The sequence below is a fragment of the Setaria italica genome, chromosome VI (genome assembly GCF_000263155.2).
Source record: "Setaria italica strain Yugu1 chromosome VI, Setaria_italica_v2.0, whole genome shotgun sequence".
Lineage (NCBI taxonomy): Eukaryota > Viridiplantae > Streptophyta > Magnoliopsida > Poales > Poaceae > Setaria > Setaria italica.
In genome coordinates this window covers 24,721,251-24,740,943 of record NC_028455.1, presented here as the reverse complement: position 1 = coordinate 24,740,943, position 19,693 = coordinate 24,721,251, and the positions used below count along the sequence as shown (strand labels likewise).

The 19,693-nt window shown below is 46.7% G+C and overlaps 1 pseudogene; it reads left to right on the top strand.

The window, feature by feature from the left end:
• Positions 1–9,781: 9,781 nt before the first annotated feature.
• LOC101780189 lies at positions 9,782–11,541 on the top strand (annotated as a pseudogene).
• The last annotated feature ends 8,152 nt before the right edge of the window (positions 11,542–19,693 follow it).

Sequence of the window (19,693 nt, the reverse complement as noted above, 5' to 3'; positions counted from 1 at the left end):
CGTGTTTTGTACTTGTCAAAATCCGAGTTCAATGCCTAACAAAAAACAATGCTTTACTTGTCAACATGTTTTGCACACTGATGCGTTTAATATGGTCACGGCTAGAGGAACAGCAAGAGATTTGCAGTAAGCAACAAACTATAACAAAGCAAGTCACTCGTTACAGCCTACAGGCGTAACAGTAGTCGTTTGGCATACTTGGCACCTGACAGAAGATGGTCTATCAAAGTCGTTTGATATCTAGGTATGAGTATCAATTAGGGTTGCCACATTTACATACAGGTGCTATGTTCAGCCCCGATATTAAAACCATCGAAGAGATTGCATACTTGGTTAGCTATAGGACACTATGCGATGCAGAGTACATCTGATGGAACTTTGCATTTACCAGCAGCTTATCTCTTATGTTGTATAGCGTTCCTTTTTTTATGGCAGATTTATTGTTAATATGCATTGCATAATGTTTCTACTGACCTTTTTCTGCCATGTAAAAAGTACTTATATCTTTTCTAATGAACGACACCATTCTTGTAGCAACAACAACACTACAAGGACGGTTACAAAATCGCGCCTTGGACACAGCACGCATTCCTTGAGCGTACTCCAAAAGCAACAGCAACACTACAAGGTCAGTTACAAGTTATAACACCTCCAAGAGCAACAACACTACAAGAACTACCACGCCCAGTAAAATACTCATGCGAACTACCATGCATACTCCCTTGAGATAGTCACTTTTTGTAGCAAGCCGCCTTTACACCTAGAACAATAGCAGCTTGTGCACTGTCTGAGAAAAAGGTTCATTATTGATGCGGTTGTTCTCAATCCACTATTCAGTGCACTTTGAAACTATGGATACATGAACTCATAGAGACTTCAGCAGCCTTCAGGACCGACAAAGAACTTGAAGCATCACCACCTTTCCAGGTGAACTGATTATGCAGAACAGACATGCATAACATCACAAGCCTAGTGACAGGGTAGGATAAACTGCCAAGACATGTTCTCTGGTCTACCGGCAAAACAAAAGAGTCCGATGACTTAATGGCTACGTCTTCAACACATGATCCCAGTTTTGCCGCTGCAAGCAGTTTTGCTGCAGTAGGGCAGTTGTGGTTGCCCAGGAATCCTTTGCAACTTGTACTTAAACACCTTAGAACCTGCTTGACCTTCTCTCCAGCAATCCACAACACAATACAGCCCATCATATGTGAATGCTGAAGCTCCTCTGGCCCTTGAATGACTGCCTTCTTCTCTACTCAAACTTTTAAAGCCGTGAATCACCCTGACAGGAGTCATCGTTTGGATGCAGTTCTTCAAGCCTAGGTTACCCCTCTTAAGCTTTTGATCCTCACCATACTTCTTACCAGCAAGCTTTCCTCCCGAGCCTGTGTATATCAATTCACCCGAGCTTGATAGCTCATCAGGATAACCTCCCGAAGCAACAATGCTGATTGCAACAGGCACACCATTCTCATCTCTGGTGATGTCAATGCCTCCCTGGTACGGGCGGTGGAGACCAACAAGGGCCAGCTCAACCCTGTACACAAATTCATCACCAATTTCAACTCCTGGGACGTTTCCAATAATAGGATCATGTTGGGTAAACCCTGGCAATTTCTTGATCACTTTATCAGCTACAAGGTCAATTCTACTAACTTTCAGTGAGCGCTGTTCCACAAATTGTACTGTAGCCCTGCATATAAACCGGAACCTCTTGCACATCATCTTGACTTTACTCCTAGCATCCACATTCTGGGTTCCATGTTGCCTCTGGCACCTCACAGAAGGAACATCTGATGAGACATTGAACTTCAATTCAAGCTTTCTTTCATAAGCAGCTAGTGCCTTCGAGAAGCAATCATCTTGCAAAATGGAAGCTGCTATATCATCCAGTTTGTTGATGCTACCCATTGTACATGCAGAGGCAACCTTCATCCGAATATGAGCTGGACACTTCACAATCACCTTCTTCTTGAGACCAGAGGAGCCCCCAGCTGCGGACAACTCCTTGCTCTCTGTTAAGGGGCGGTAGTCAGCAGACTTGTTGAGAGGTTGCGACCCTGTGACCCTCCCACACCCGGGTGGGAAGCGGCGGATGGCAGAGACCATCGTCGGCTTCGGTAGCAACCTCATAGCTGACACCAACTGCTTGCAGCTCCCAAATCCACCTCTCCCTGAACCGCCTTGTGAATCGGTGTCCAACAAACCATCAGCCGCAGCCACGCTCCTGCGGCAGGAAGGCTCTGGTGATCTCAGCGCCCCAGCATCTTGACCACGATGACCGCCGCCGGCAATCAGACGGGGAACAGCTGCAGCAGACGAACCAGCCTCGCCGACCGAGGGAGGAGGAGCCGGCTTCTTCGGCAACGCAGCGGAACCGCCGTCGTCGGCGCCCCTCCCGCACCCGGGCGGGAAACGGCGCGTGGCGGAGACCAGCCTCCGCTTGGGCGGCTGGTACGCGCGCGGCGCCGCCGCCGAGGCGAAGGGCCTCTTGCTCCCCACCTCGCCGCCTTCTCTTCCCTCCCGCGACGCCACCACGACCGCCACTCCAGCCGCGCCGTCGCCGGCCGAAGCATCCGCGACGGCCCCCGCGACGGCATTGCCTCCCGCGGTGTCGGCGTCCGGGCCTGCCTGCGCCACGACGCCGCTCCAGGCCACGCCACCGCCGCGAGACGTGGCACGGCTACCGCCGCCCGCCACCTCCTCCGCCTTTCCCGGCCCGGCGCCGCGCCGCGCGTCCAGAGTAGCGCCGGCCGCCTCCCCCGCGTCCCGCGCAGCGTCCTCGCCGCCGCCGCCACGACGACCTTCAGCGACGCGGGGAGGAGGAGGAGGAGGAAGAGGCGGGCGAGGACGAGGAGGAAGAGCGCAGCGACCGCCGCCGAGCTGCCGGGGCCAGGTGGACCAGGTGCGCACGGCGGAGGCTGCCACCCCCGCAGCCACCCGCTGGCGCGCGGCATCGATGCCCGCCGCGTGGATGTCCATCCCGAACCGCCCCTGCCTGCGGCACGCTCCGCCGCCCGCCAGACGGCACAGCCACCGCTTGGAGACAGGAAAAATCGCCGCGGCTGGACTCGCGGGAGACGAAAAGCGAAGCGGGAGCCGAGGGGGCGGAACCGCGCGGACACGCCTCTGGCTCTGGGAGAGGTCCGGTGGAGAGGAGAGGAGAAAAGCCGAGGGCGGCCGGGAGGGGCGTCTCCGAGGAGGCGCGGGATGGGGTCGTGGCGTCGTGCTGCCGCTGCTGCTGCCACCGCCCGGTCTCGTCTGGTCAAGTCTGATGGGACGTGGCGCCTGGCTCCCGATGTGACGCGACCCGGCGATCTGGCACGTCACGCGCGAGGCAGACCCACGGCTCGGGTCCGAGGCACACGGTCTGCGTGGGCGTCGGGTCCTCCATGGCAACGGCTAGCTGATCTCAGCTGAGCTAAACCTGACCCGACTTGCTGATTTATCTTTCTTCACGAAATGTAATTGTTTCGCTTAAAAAAACTGAGCGCGCCTACAAATCATTTTTACAGTAGGGTACCTTCAACACACCACTAGCACCGTCCCTTCAAGTAACCTCCGAAGAGAAATCTTGATGGTGTAGTGATAACAATGATTAGACTTAGGTCAACTAGGTGTAACGTGATACCCTTAGGCCGTCTCCAACAGCACGGGGAGATGAGAGAAAATAAAAAAAATAGAGAAAAAACACCCGTGTATTAGAAATCTGATACCACTTATTATGCGCAGTACTCCTCGGATCTTGAAAGGATATTGCGAGTACGATACGAGCTTACACCGTATAAGAACAACGTATACGAATTTAAACCCCAAATAATGACGTTAAAATAACCACAATAAGAAAATAGGATTTTGGCAAAGCTGACCGCAAATTCCTTAAGCATAACTCCAAAAGAGTAAAGTGATTGTTGCTCCCTCACAACCCTACTTGACCCTTTAGGACCTTCTGATTCTTACTCTATACAAGAATCTAGTGCTATAGAACTATCTAGCCTATCGTCTATCCCTCTTGAGCACTTCTAATTACCTCTCACAAGTCTTGAATGAGACCTTGGTGTTTGTCTTTAGCTTGATTTGTTCCTAGAGGCTCCACCCCTTGTTTATATAATCCCCTCCAATGTCCTCATACGTGCAAGTAGGAGTCCTACACATAATAGGATTTAAAGCTCAAGTCATAGTAAAACTATAAGTCATAATAGCACATCTCTATTGAGTTCTAATCCAAGTAGGATTTGAGTCACCATACAACACCCTGCACAGCATTTGCGAGCACGGGACATAAGGCCAGAGAGGGTAGGTGTACCAGGAACCGTGCAAGACCATCTCTTGTTGGTGTGATAGCTGGTTGCTTTTTGCCACCCTCTTTCTTCCACGTGGATTAAAATATTACTTCAGGCGGTGATTTCAACAGCATTTGGAGAAAGCCTTAGTTGTGTCCCTAGCGTCCTAGGGACAGGGCCGATCTTTTATCAGTTGGTTAGTTGTGCCTCCTATGAGGCATAGAGCTAGAGCTAAAATGACGGGTGAGGGCGATTGCGGGATTTAGCATGCAAATAGTATGTTCAATAAAAGATTGATGGGTTACCACAAAATATCATATTATTTGTTTATGATCATAGACATTGTAATACTACTTCGTTCTTAAATATATAATAATATTAATTTTTTACTCCAAATTTGACCAACAATATTTATCTAATCATTTATTACTGGCCTCCATTTCAATTTACTTGGCACTACCCTTTTCCTTTTACTGTAGTAATTTTGATGGCTTGTTTTTCCCTAGTAAAGTATCATAAACACTTAAACTTTCACATAGTAAAGTACCTTTAAGTATTTGTAGCATCATACATGAAAAAAAATGCATGGTCAAATTTGGTACAATAAAAAAAGGAGTGACAAGTAAATTGAAATAGAAGTTGGTATTTACACAAAGATTTAAGAAATGGGCATCATTAGATGTAACACATGGACCTTAGCCTACCCAAACTTTTTAGTCAGTTCTCTAGTCATGGAGACTTTAGACCATTCACCTTGTGTGATTTCCGTAGGTACTAACATCCCAAGAGCAAGGTCTTGCTTTGAAATCCACCGAATGTTATATGGGGATTTTCTATCAGTCGTCTAGCATGGTTGGTCACTCCCTACTAACACGATAGACAAAGCAAAGTTCTTGACAACTAAGTTCAAGAATCTAATAAGAGTCCTAAAAGCATGGAGTCTGCATCTATCAAGCTCAGATGCAAGAATCAAGAGCATCAAATTGGTTTTCTCCCAGATGGAACTCATTGAGGAATTTAGAGACTTGTCCCTTGTAGAATGGAACATTAAAGGAATTCTCAGTGAGATTTTACAGTCACTTCTGCACACTAGCAACGGATTTATTGGAAGTAGCATGGCACAATCAAATGGGTCCTCTTTGGGGATGTAGGCATGAAATTCTTCCATGCAAATGTCACTATACAACATCGAAGGAATCTAATAACTTCTCTGAATGATGAAAATGACAACGCCTGCTTCCAGCATCATGAAAAGGCAAATCTTCTTTGGATTGCATATAAAGACAAGTTTGGCACCTCAGAAGGAATTCACATGCAATTTGATTTAAGCACTATGCTACTCAAGCAGCTAACCTAGGCTGTTTAGGAGGAACCCTTTTCAAAGGCAGAAATTGATGACACAGTCAAGCAATTGCCAATGGATAAATCTACTGGACCATATGGGTTTTCTAATGAGTTCATAAAAAAAAGTTGGTCTATTATCTGTCAAGATTTTTATGACCTCTAAGGTCTTTCTCAATGGTGATTTATGTTTGTAGAGCATAAATGGTTCGTATATAACCCTGTTACCCAAAAAGGATGGAGCAATCTCTGTATCTGATTTTAGGTCAATTTCCCTGCTTATCTCCCCAGTGAAACTGATTACCAAGCTATAGCAATAGACTTCAAAAGGTAATCGTATAGCTCATTCATAAAAATCAATATGGCTTTATTCAATTCAGAATAATTCAGGAATGTCTTGCCTGGTCATTTGAATAGTTACGTATCTATCATCATTCAAAGAAAGAATTTGTGGTCCTTAAGCTAGATTTTGAGAAGGCTTTTGACAAAATTGAGCACAAAGTAATGCTACAAATTATGGAGCATAAGGGTTTTGGCAACAAATGTTTGACATGGATGAGGCAGATTTTCGGCTCTAGGACTTCAACATTGCTGTTAAATGGGGTGGCTAGCAAAGTCTTTCACTGTAAGAGAGGGGTCAGACAAGAAGACCCTTTATCACCTCTCCTCTTTGTGCTAGCTGATGATATCCTTCAATTAGTCTTGAACCAGGCCAAAGACCAAGGAGTACTCAGTCTACCAATACCACTAGAATCCACAACTGATTTTCCAATTATCCAATATGCTGATGATACATTAATTATCATGGAAGAGTACCCTCAACAGCTTCTTACCTTGAAAGGAATGCTTCATTCTTGTGCAATTTCTACAATTAATCTAACTCAGGAGAAATTTGATTTACTAGCAGCAACTTTTGCTTGTACAAAGGGGTCATTTCCTTTCACCTACCTTGGACTGCTGCTTGGGTTGACTAAACCAAGAGTTAAAAATTTCCTCCCTCTAGTCTCTAGATGCAAGAGATGTATCTCAAGCACATCCATGTACCTCTCTCAGGCAGGGAGATTACAATTAACAATTTCGGTTGTTACATCCCTTCCAACTTTCTTTTTGTGCACCTTCAGTATGCAGCACACAGTCATTGAACAAATTAACAAGCTCATGAAGCATTATCTCTGTGAGGTGTAGACATCAACGCCAAATCACAGCCTAAGGTGGCCTGGACCATGATCTCTAGGCCAAAGGAAGAAGGAGGACTTGGTGTCTTAGACCTCAAAGCTCACAACAAAGCTCTGTTGCTCAAAAATCTCCACAAGTTTTTCAACAGGTTTGACATACCCTGTGGGTTAAATTGGTGTAGGAGAAGCACTACGCCAATGCTAAATTGCCTAGCCATATAAAAAAGGGTTCATTCTGGTGGCGCAATATTCTAAAGCTCTTGGATGATTTTAAGGGTCGTCTAGCTTCAGTTAACATGCAAGATGGACGGACTTGTCTCTCTAGGATGACTTATGGCATGGAGTAGTGGCAAAACTAGCTTGCACACCCACATCTCTACTCTTTTGCAAAAGATACAAGGGTGACCATTCACAAAGCTCAGAGCTTGCAGCCACTTAGTAGATTTTTTTCATTTGCCCATGTCCATGGAGGCATTTGGTGAACTTCAGTCTCTTCAGCATGAACTACAATGGGTGAATCTAAATCAAGACATAGATGTATGGACATATATTTGGGGAAATGGCCACTTCACACCAAACAAGCTTATAATCACATCATTACGCACACAACAGCTCACCCTTCTTTCAATTGGATTTGGGCATCATCATGCCAACCAAAACATAAAGTCTCTTCTGTTTACTACTAAAGATCGTCTAAGCACAAGGAACATGCTCAGGAGAAAAACATGGCTTTGCCATCGTACAATTGTGTGCTATGTTTGGAATCAGTGGAGGAAACATCGTAATACCTATTTCTTCAGTGTAGCTTCTCAGAGCAATGTTGGGGGCTTCTTCATGTCACTGCTGACCTACACGGTGACTGTTTTGACACCTTAACACCTATCAAACAGCAACTGCGTTTGCCTTTCTTCATGGAAATCGTCATCCTCATGTGCTGGAGTATTTGGACATTGAGGAATGATCTAATCTTCAAAGGCATTCCTTCATCAGTTAGTCAATGCAGAGTAATCTTCAAAAAGGAATTTATCCTGATGTTGCACAGGGCAAAAGTAAAGTATTTCCCAGCAATTGAATCATGGATCGACGACATCTAACGAGGATTTTTAGTTTTATTTTCTTTGTGTCATTCTTTGTTTCCTGAAGGGTCCTCTTGGCTCCCTTCTCTCTCCTTTTCTTGTAAATATTCACGCTCCTTTTATCAATATAACCAGTAGGAGGCAACCCCTCCTGAATTCTCAAAAAAAACACCAAAGCTATTTTAAAATTAACTTTTATATTTATTTATTCACACAAGTATTTGTTAAAAAAAGAAAAATTGGCTCCCTTCTCTCTCCTTTTCTTGTAAATATTCACGCTCCTTTTATCAATATAACCAGTAGGAGGCAACCCCTCCTGAATTCTCAAAAAAAACACCAAAGCTATTTTAAAATTAACTTTTATATTTATTTATTCACACAAGTATTTGTAAAAAAAAGAAAAAGTTAAACGAATAAAAAAAAGTCAATGGTATTCTACATTTAAGAATAGTACATGATAGCTGATAGCGTGTGTGTTTAAACTCAAAACGATGCCTTATACTTCCTTTTGCAAATGCTTGCTTCAAATATGGATCATTTTTATATGCATTGATATACCATAACAATTTCTTCTTTCTTTTGCAAATGCATGCTTCAAGTACCCAATAGCAAGTTAAGCAAGGCTTGCACATTTGTTGCTTTTCTACAGGTTTGCTTTCAACCTTCAAAGACATCCTCCGCAGACCAATACTCGAGCGGTCAACAAAGTCAACCAACCCACATGGTCCCACACGCAGTGCCAGTCAAGTTGACTGCCGAGTACCGCCACGCCACCGTCCCTTTGTCCCTGTCTGACTGGCTCTCTCCGCGCCACACCACGTTGTCCCCGGCCACCACATCCCGCGCCTCCCGCTCCCGACGCTATCTTCCTGCCGCCTCACCCCCTTCCCCTGACCCCCACAAACTAGAACCCGATGGCAGCAGAGATGCAGAAGCTTCCCAAATCCTCCTGTCCCTCTCGCGTCTTCTCCTCCCACCTTTCTATTCGGAAATTTAAATATTTGACATCAAATTTGCAAGCCTCACTGTTTATAACCTTCAATTCGCACAACTTTCAAAATATAACACTTGATATGTGAATTCTATTGATTCAGGGGATTTCTGCTCCTTTTCTCTATTTTCCTTTATTTCTTTTTTCTTTTCATTTTCCAAGCCCCTTTTGCCCCTTCACCTTATCTACGACGGTGTTGGGAAAAGCGGCACGCCACCGGCACCGCCAGAACTTCACCGACTCTAGGGTTCCGGCGACCAACTGGGATGGGAAGAGCACTAGGAGATAGAGGAGACGATGGGGAATCCGTTTTGAGGGTTCTCAATGGGGATTAGGGCATGGAAGGAGGAGGACTACGGGTGGCCATGGATGAGAGCTCTGCAGGCGAGGTTTGGCCATGGTTGGGTTGGGAGGAGAGGGAGATGCAGAGGAGAAGCAAATACGTGTGTACAGGGTCAGCAGGGGAGGAGATGCCTTGGGGGACGCGGCTGCCGGTGAGCTCCCTTGGGTCAGTGGGGGCACCCACGGCAGAGCAACAGAAGGGCGGTGGCGACGCCTGCTTCTGGCCATACAGAGAGAAGAACAAACAAGTTGAGAAAGACGACCAAAATAGGGGCAGGGCAAAACGGGTATGTCACCCGTGCTGGAAAAAGAAAAAGTAAAGGAAAGATAAAAGAAAATAGGAAAAGTGCAAGAATCCTCCGAATCGAAATAATTCACGTGCACGATGTCAATTTTTAAAAGGGCATGCGAATTCAATGTCATATCTAGTGAGGCATGCGTATTGGATTTCAAATATCAAAATCTCTCTATTCTCCAGCCGGTTCGCGCGCTCCAGTTTGTTTCCCTTTCACGGCGTGCGGGCGGCGCTGCTATATAACCCGCGCCTCCGCGCGCTCCGGTGAGATCGACATGGGGCTCGAGATGGAGGTGGCAGCTGTTCCTGCGCCTGCGGCGGCGAGAGAGCACGGGGTGGAGATATACCTGCTCAGCCGCTACTACTTCGGCGCCAAGGATGCCGCCGGCGCGCCCCGCGGCGTGGAGACGGCCGCCGACCGCGCGCTCCGGCTCAAGGCCAAGGGACTGCCAGCCGCCACCTACCGCCGCGCCATCACCCCACTCTGTCCTTGGGCTCTCTAGGTCTGGGGGCCTGCTGATTACCTCTTGCTTGGCTTGGCCGCTTGGGCCGATTTCACGCCTGCGGCTTTGCCGCCCACGGGCTCCGCACCAGCGTCCATGGCGTCCTCCTGGTAAGACCATGACCTCTGCGGCTCTTCGTTTCTGCTTCATATCTGAGCAATCGCACATGCCTTGATCGCTCGTGTAGCCGCATGATGTTGGCACAACGTTCAGCGGCAAGCGACCAGAGCAGGCTCTGAATTTTGGTTTGGTTTGTTTGCAGGTGGAGCTGTCCGAACACCCCTCTCGTGCTGCTGCTGCAGGTCCTGAACTCCTCCTTCGTGCTCCCGGGAGGCCGCCTCAGGACCGGCGAGGAAGGTACTTGCCATACATTCGCAAGTGTTTTACCCTACTGTACCCTGAATTTTCCTGCAAATTTGTGAGCTAGTACAAACTTGTGTATGTGTATGTATATGTTGTACCCTGAAATTACCTGGAGGTTGACAGGTTTGTTCGTATGCATGTGCTGACTGCATTTTCAGATGTCCAAGGGCTCAAGCGCAAACTCTCGAGCAAGCTGTCCATCGTCGACGATGGCCAGGCCGATGCCGAGGATGAGGATGACTGGCAGGTAACCTTAGTGCAGGCAGAGGAAATTCTTGAATCCACTGTTCAATTTGTTGAAAACCTGACAGTGAGCACAATTTTTCATGGTGTGTCAACGCTGATGCCAAGGTGGCAAGGCAGGAATAGGATGATCCAAAACGTTTGATCCTTGTTCACGTTGGCTATTGACTAGGTCTGGGAGTGCATTGGGATGTGGTGGAGATCTGAATTTGAGGTCAGCCCGTTTCCATACATGCCTCATGCCTCCAAACTTCCACGTGCCAAAGGTATAAAATGTCGCCTTATCAAGTGTATCTAAGCTCTAAGCTTATTGCGCCAAAAAAAATATTCTAAATTCCTAGGAGGCCCTCCCACACGCGCACGTTGCAAGTTACAATTCACGCGATTTTTCATACAAAATATACGCATGCGCGTGGGATTTGAACCAACAACCTCAAATCTCGCACATAGCTTCCTTATCATCTCACCTACACAACACATCTAATTAAGTAAGAGATGCAATTTTTTTAGTAACTCGTGGGGACCCTTTAGTCCAGGTTTATAATACTAATCGGGACTAAAGATGTTTCTATGGACTACAAAATTTAGACTCGGGATTGAAACCTCTTTAGTTTTGCATAAAAACAACCGAGATTTTTGTTGAGGATGGAAGATTGTTTTTCAAACTGTTCCTGATCAGGCTGCCGATGCCCCGTCAGTTCGTCGTGCCGAGGAACATGAAGCTGCTGGCTGTGCCTCTGTCACAGATTCATAACAACGCCCAGGTATGTTGGAAACTTTGGATTCAGAGATTTTTGGAGTTCAGGACCCAGGAGGTTCCCCTTAACACACGTCCTATCGAACACCATTTGCAGGTTTATGGTCCGGTCATAGCTGGGATTCCGAACCTGCTGTCCAAGTTCTCCTTGAACGTTACCAGTGACTGATGAGATGCGTGTGCAGACCCGAGTTCTGAACTTTCAGAAGCGTTTTGCATGTTAGGCTAGCCATACAGCAATGTGCTCTGCAGACTACGTAGGAATATACACTAGCAGCTCATCTTCTGTGTAACTTTTTTCTTTATTGGTGTGTGGATAATGTATTGATTTGTATTGTATAATGTATAATTCCTCCTTTGTTTTGCCACGTGAAAAAGAAGTAGTGATGTACAAAAACTTTTGCTGATTATACCAATTCATCGTACAATAGCAAACTAAGCACACCATGACTCCCGCATGCCTTTTGCTTGTAATTACAAGAACAAATGAACGACAACGCCCAGAGATAACCACGGCCAAGTGGCCAACAATCACAGGTATCAATATCCAGCATGTCTTGTAATTGTCAATATCCGAGCCAATCCTTCCTGTTCCATGTTCTGGATACATTCATAGTCGGCTATCATGTGAGCCTGGAGAACATTGCATATATATTAAGTAGAAATCAGAGAGAAATGCTCAACCTATCCCAGAGTAATTTTCTGAAATATTAAGGTACACCGATGCTTTTAATATGGTCATGGCAAGAACAGCAAGAGATTTGCAGTAAGCAATAAACTATAACAAAGCAAGTCACATGTACAGCCTACAGGCATAACAATATATAGTCATTAGGTACGTAGAAGTAGACGCATAAATGGAAATGAGACAATTCACGGTAAGCTACAGTAAAGATGCTCAAAAGTACAGCATGAAGCACTTTGGCATACTTGGCACCTGACAGAAGAACAGAAGATGATTGATCAAAGTCATTTGATATCTACTATCTAGGTTTAAGCAGCTTATCTCTTATGCTGTATAGCGTTCCTTTTTATGGAAGATATATTGTTAATATGTATTGTATAACGTTTCTAGTTCTACTGACCTTTTTCTGCCATGTAAAAAGAACTACAACAACACCATTCTTAAAGCAGCAACAAAACTACCAAGGTCTTACAAAAAGCACGCCGTGAACACAGGACGCATTCCTTGAGCGTACTCCAAAAGCAACAACAACAATGTAAGGTCAGTTACAAGTTATAACACCTCCAAGAGCAACACCACTACAAGAACTACCACGCCCAGTAAAATACTCATGAGAACTACCATGCATACTCCCTTGAGATAGTCACTATTTGTACCAAGCCTAGCGCCGTAGCAGCTTGTGCACTGTCTGAGAAAAGGTTCAATACTGATGCTATTGTTCTCAATCCATCTTCTGCTGAAATCCACCCTCCTCTCAAGCCTCTGTTCAGTGCACTTTGAAACAATGGAAACATGTGACTGGAAAGAACTCAGAAACTTCAGCAGCTTTCACAACCGAGAAAGAACTTGGGAGCGTCACCAGCTTTCCTGGTGAACTGATTATGCAGAACAGACATGCATAACATCACAAGCCTAGTGACAGGGTAAGATGAACTGCCAAGACATGTTCTCTGGTCTACCGGCAAAACAAAAGAGTCGATGACTTAATGGCTACATCTTCAACACATGATCCCAGTTTTGCTGCTGCAGGCAGTTTTGCTGCAGTAGGGCAGTTGTGGTTGCCCAGGAATCCTTTGCAACTTGTACTTAAACACCTTAGAACCTGCTTGACCTTCTCTCCAGCAATCCACAACACAATACAGCCCATCATATGTGAATGCTGAAGCTCCTTTGGCCCTTGGACGACTGCCTTCTTCTCTACTCCTTTTTAAGCCATAAATCACCCTCACGGGAGTCTTCGTTCGGATGCAGTTCTTCAAGCCTAGGTTACCCATCTTAAGCTTTTGGTTCTCATCACCCTTCTTACCAGCAAGCTTTCCTCCCGAGCCTGTGTATATCAATTCACCCGAGCTTGATCGCTTATCAGGATAACCTCCCGAAGCAACAATGCTGACTGCAACAAGCACACGATTCCCATCTCTGGTGGTGCCAATGCCTCCCCGGTACGGGCGATGGAGACCAACAAGGGCCAGCTCAACCCTGTACACAAATTCATCACCAATTTCAACTCCTGGGACGTTTCCGACAAAAGGATCATGTTGCGTAAACCCTAGCAATTTCTTGATCACTTTATCAGCTGTAAGGTCAATTCTACCAACTTTCAGTGAGTGCTGTTCCACAAATTTTACTGTAGCCCTGCATATAAACTGGAACCTCTCGCACATCATCTTGACTTTACTCCTAGCATCCGCATTCTGGGTTCCATGTTGCCTCTGGCACATCACAGAAAGAACATCTGATGAGACATTGAACTTCAATTCAAGCTTTCTTTCATAATGAACTAGTTCCTCCATGAAGTCATCATCTTGCAAAATGGAAGCTGCTATATCATCCGGTTTGTTGATGCTACCCATTGTGCATGCAGAGGCAACCCTCATCCGAAAATGAGTAGAAGAGCCCCTAGCTGTGGACAACTCGTTGCTCTCTGTACAGGGGCGCTTGTCTGCAGACTTGTTGAGAGGTTGCGAGGCCGTGACCCTCCCACGCCCGGGTCCGAAGCGGCGGATGGCAGAGTCCATCGTCGGCTTGCCGCTCCCAAATCCACCGCTCCCTGAACCGCCTTGTGACTCGGTGTCCAAGAAACCATCAGCCGCAGCCACGCTCCTCCGGCGGGAAGGCTCTGGTGATCTCAGCGCCCCAGCATCTCGACTATGATGACCGCCGCGGGCAATCGGACGAGGAACAACTGCAGCAGACGAACCAGCCTCGCCGACCGAACGAGGAGGAGGAGCAGCCGGCTTCTTCGGCAACGCAGCGGAACCGCCGAGTCCGGGGCGTGCAGGCGCGGCCACGAGCCGCGAACCGCCGTCGTCGGCGCCCCTCCCGCACCTGGGCCGGACACGGCGCGAGGCGGAGACCATCCTCTTGCTCCCCACCTCGTCGCCTCCTCTTCCCTCCCGCGGCGCCACCACGACCGCCACACCAGGCGTGCCGTCGCCGGGCGAAGCATCCGCGACGCCCGCCGCGTCGGCGTCCCCGCCCGCCAGCGCCACCACGCCGCTCCTCGACGCGCCACCGCCGCGCGACGTTCCCGGGGTACCGCGGCCCGCCTCCTTCGCCGCCTTCCCCGGCCCGGCGCCGCGCCGCGAGTCCCGAGTAGCGGCGGCGCCACTGCCGCCGACGTCTCCCCGACGCCCTTCGGCGGTGGGAGGAGGGGGAGGAGGAGGAAGAGCGCGGCGGCGGTCGCCGAGCTCCCTGGGCCAGGAGCGCACGGCGGGGGCCGCCGCCCCCGCAGCCACCCGCTTGCGCGCGGCGTCGATCCCCGCCGCGTGGGAGTCCATCCCGAATCGCCCCCCGCCTGCGGCACGCTCCGCCGCCCGCCCGAGCACACGGAACCCCCCGCTTGGAGATAGGAACAACCGCCGCGGCCGGACTCGTGGGAGACAAAAAGCGAAGCGGGAGCCGAGGGGGCGCCTGGGAGAGGTATAGAGGAGAGAAGTGGGAACAAGACGCACACATACGCTAAAAAAGTCCATGACCATGCGGCCCATATATCAGTCCAATATCATCAGCAACTAAACAGCCCAGTTGCTGCTTTCAAAAAAAAAAACCAGCCCAGTTGCCTACACACACGAGAACAAGACACACCTCCTCGCCGCAGAAAAAAGGAAGCGCCGGCAAGGCATCTCGCCCATCAATGCCGCTCGGTGCTGCAGCTCTCTCATTGCCGTCCAGCATCACCGGATGCCCTGCCTCACTCTTCACTGCCCACCGGACACTGGGATGCTATATCGCGCTCATCCCCGTCACCTCGGTCATCGCGGAGTGGTTCTGACCGGTTACCACCGCCGAGGATTCAGGCCACGGTTGGGACTGGCAAGGAGGTTTGTACGCCCAGGGGCAGTACCACCACGGGGAGGGTCACCGGTGCTGCCAAGCCAGAACCACCGCGGAGGAAGAGCGATCGCAGCACAGGAGGATAATTGGGCAAAAGGCAGCATGTTGGGAAATGTGTTTGACAATTTAGGATGGCAAATTGAGAATGTGATGAGCAATATTACCATTAGCATTTGAGTGAAGCTAAGTTCACCCTGTAATCTTTATAACCAGTACCATCTGTAACTAGTGCTTTGAGCTTGTGCTTGTGTTGGTGCTTTCACCTCTCCCTGCCTCTTCCCCACCCTCCTGTATCAAAATTGGAGGGTTTTGAGAAATAATGGACAGAATGATAACACTACAAACAAAATTGTGCAGATCATACCATAAAATATTTTGCACCTGTGCATGAGCAACATCATTATTTGCCTCTTTTCCAAACTGTGATGAAGCTTTGTTTTCTCTTTTTTCTAAACTTGTGCTTCTTATCAAGCCAAGTTTTTCTTCGCTTTGAAGTTTTTGTCTGGACCTTATTTTTTTTAGGCGTGAATTATTCAACACATCATTTGGTGGAGTAGCATTTGTGGGAACTACAGATGGACTCACAGAAGTGCTTGGACATGCAATGCTCATCTCTTCAATTTGCTTACAAGGATGTCAAGTGTGTTGTCCACTAACTTGTGCATTGAGGAAAGTTGGCTGCTTGATATGCCAAATTATGAAATTTGTTAGACATATCTGCAGCGAAGCAAAGCATCCATATTTGAATTTTTGATTATATTTCTTCCCTGCTTGTCTTGTATAGTTCCACTTCGTACTTCTCGTGTCCATCGCTTTAACACTTATTGTGGTGGCAATAACTTAATACTCATCAAATCAAGAACTTTAAGAGCATGATGTAATCTTCCTATCGAATTGTCTTTTATTTGTGTACCGTTTTCTAACCTCGAAGCCTTTCTGTCCACCATAACTAAGCCAAAATGCCCAAACCTTATTCGAATTTTTAAATTTCATGTCGACATGAGGTACGAAGCTAGGCAGCATAGCTCTACAATGGAAAAAATAATACGAGCGGGGGCTGCAATTCCAGAGAAAAGCAAGGAGTAGCAATACTTGGGATTGGAATTTAGGACAACTAAAACCAATTTAATGTCACATAAAAAATAATAAAGTGGGGTTGTATTACTTATATATTGAAAGCATGATGCTCTTTGTTAGCCTCTTCTTCCATATCAATGCTACGTAATACAGATTCAATCAGCTGCTTCTCTCCTTCTCGCGCCTGTTCTCGTTAGCTTCGCGCCCTTTTCCGTCGGCCTCACGCCCTTTTCTATCGGCCTCACGTTGTCTGGACTGAGTTTTATTGTACTCCTAGGTCAAGAGGTCCATTCTATTTCTTCTTATTATTGTTTCTTGATGTTCCATCACCGGAGGCGCCGAACGTCCCTCATTACCGATGAGGACGAAACGTTAGAGGATCTTGTTCGGGCAAGCCGTCAAGTCTGATTGGACGTGGTGAGGCGGGGGCCCGGGACGTGGCGCCTGGCTTCTTCTGCCGAGGTGACGCGAACCGGCCATCTAGCACGGCGGACGGCACGCACGAGCCAGACCCACGGCTCGGGTCTGAGCCGAGTCACACGGCCCGCGAGTCGGGTCCTCCGGTCCAGGGAAACGGCTAGATGATCTCAGCTGAACTGAACCTGACCCGAACGAACCGCCGTTGATTTCTCTTTGTTTACGAAATTTGATTCTCACGGTTGCAACCGATATTCAACTTTGTGCGTGAGTTAACGGTTACTTGTACTGTAGTTGATGCGGAGTTACTGACGTAATGGCTGCGTTAAATTTGTAATATGGACGTGGTGGTGGATGCTAATGCTAGCTCACTTATTCGAATATACACCTTCATCTTCGAATATAAGTTTTGTCTTAAATTAAAAAAAATCAAAATTACTCAAACTTAGATAGTTTGATTTATGGAAAAAAAATCAGAATCCCTTTATTTTGGGATGGATATAGGGTTAAAATGGTGATGGAAATTCCCGCCGGTCGAGTATCGTTTATGATGAAACGGTTTCGTTTTCGATTCTACCCAAACATAAAATTTGATATTTCCGATCACTTTCAGCTCTATGTTGCATTTCTCACATCATAGTTGATTTAGAAATACGGAAAATTTTCAACCGGTCGAGTATCATATCTGATAACGTGATTTCATTTCCCATCATTTCCGATTGTTTTCATCTCAGGTAGTACTGATGTTAGTTTTGCAACTGATGTTCGGAGTAACGTTTGGTTTGTCGTTTGATCTATTCCTGATTTCCAGCGATCTCTCTTCTAGCCAAGAGTTTTACGACGTCAAGAACTAGGACGGACAAAACTCGAGCAGAACCGAAAACGAGTGAGCCATTCCAACGACGACAGAGGTACTTCATCACTTCTATAGGATAATAGGAGCCATATTTTCAGGTAAGCGTTACCTGGAGAACCGGGAGCGGAACCAAAAACGGGTGAGCTCTACCGACCGTTTTCTAAAGGGATCTCTCATTTGCAACTAGATAGAAAAATCCCATTTCTACCTCGGATTTTTATTTCTCGGAAAAGGCCTAATGATCGAAGACCCTGGCAAATAATGTGGCAGTCCTTTGCCCAGTCGACCGACCACTTGGTCTTGGGCTCTTGGCCCAATAGGCCCAAGGCCACAAATCGGATAGCAAAAATTGAAAGTTTAAGTCACTCACTCGTATGTTCGATTCCATTTGCACGATCCCAACCAGACCTTGATTAGCTTCAGAGTAAACATGGACGCCCTTTTTAATGCATGTGCTGTTGTGCAAACGTAGCTACAATTACAAGTCCATGAATAAATCCCTTATTGTACTTGCAATACTGTTTCGGGAAGGCACCTGGACATGCTAACTTTCTCTCTCTCTCTTTTTGTTGACTAGAAAAGGGACGAGCTCTTTGGACTCATAGCGATTCATTTTTTGAAGCGGTCATAGCGATTCATTGATCTAGGGAAACGGCTTGAATCATGCAATTCTTTTAAGCTATTTTTTAATGAAAACTAGCACGTGAATTGGTTTGTGGTCTTGCTGTGCATATAGTATATGTTGTGGATATAGCTGCGGATATCATCCGACGCGCACTGTGGCTAACAATAATGTAGACAGTTCTACAAGCTCAAAGACCACGAGCCAACGGAGTGGCCACAAAGCTGTTCCAGAGTGTAAGTACTTTTGTTTCCCAGTTTTATCAGAAACCAGCTGTTTATTTCCTCTGTGTATGAACACGGCTCCGTGTTTGCAGAAACTAAGTACTCCAGTAATATAAAACTTTCATTGCCTTTAGGTAAATTACATTATGGACGCAGAAGTTTGATTGGCCACTCAGATCATAACAACCATGACTGACATACATGCAGGTAATAACAACGCTTTTAAATAAGCAGGAGCAATTTGTAGATCCCCCAGCGCGTAGGAATTCACTGCTTTGTCATGCGTACCGTGTCTCATAGCAACGGATGACACTAGAAGGATAATGCCAACGCGGCTCAGGCAGAGGCCACCTGTTGTTGAATAATATTGCAAAGTCATTGTATATGCATGTGAAATAGATTAAGAAAATAGAGTTACATGTGTTATAGGAATACCTACCTATTCGGATTAGGATTGTCCATGAACCCATTCACAACAGTCCTACAAAGTATAGAGAAAAGACTTTAGCATCCAAAAAAAGAAAATTAAGGTACGTGCTTAACCAAGAGTAAAATACAGTAACGATCCTTAAACTTAAACTTGTCACGAGGTACCATATAGGTCCATGAACTTAGCAGATAAAAGATGAGCAGTAGTAAACGTACTCGTCCCTAAATCAAAGTCGATTCTTATCTCTCCTAACGATTCGACATGAAAATTCTGCAATGCCGCAGACCTCAGTTAATTGACGACACTTCGCATTCACCAGTAGCTCATCATATATGTTGTATATCGTTTTCTTTTTATGCCTGGTACTCCATTGATACTATAGTTTCAACTACTTATGTGACCTTTTGCCATGTGAACGTAAACCCAGTCCTGTACAAACTCTGTTTCTTTATTAATGTTATGCTAATTGTTATTAGTCCAGGGCTTGGCACATTACCCTTTGAAACAAACGTCATGACTTCCATCTTTTTGCAACAGATCATTTAGCACCGTACCCACTGCCAATACAACTTAAGAACGACGCCCACAATAACCTTTTCAAATTCCAAGAGCATGCATTGTCATGCGTACTCCAATGAGATTCACTCTAAGAAACAGCATTTTGGAGCCCATGT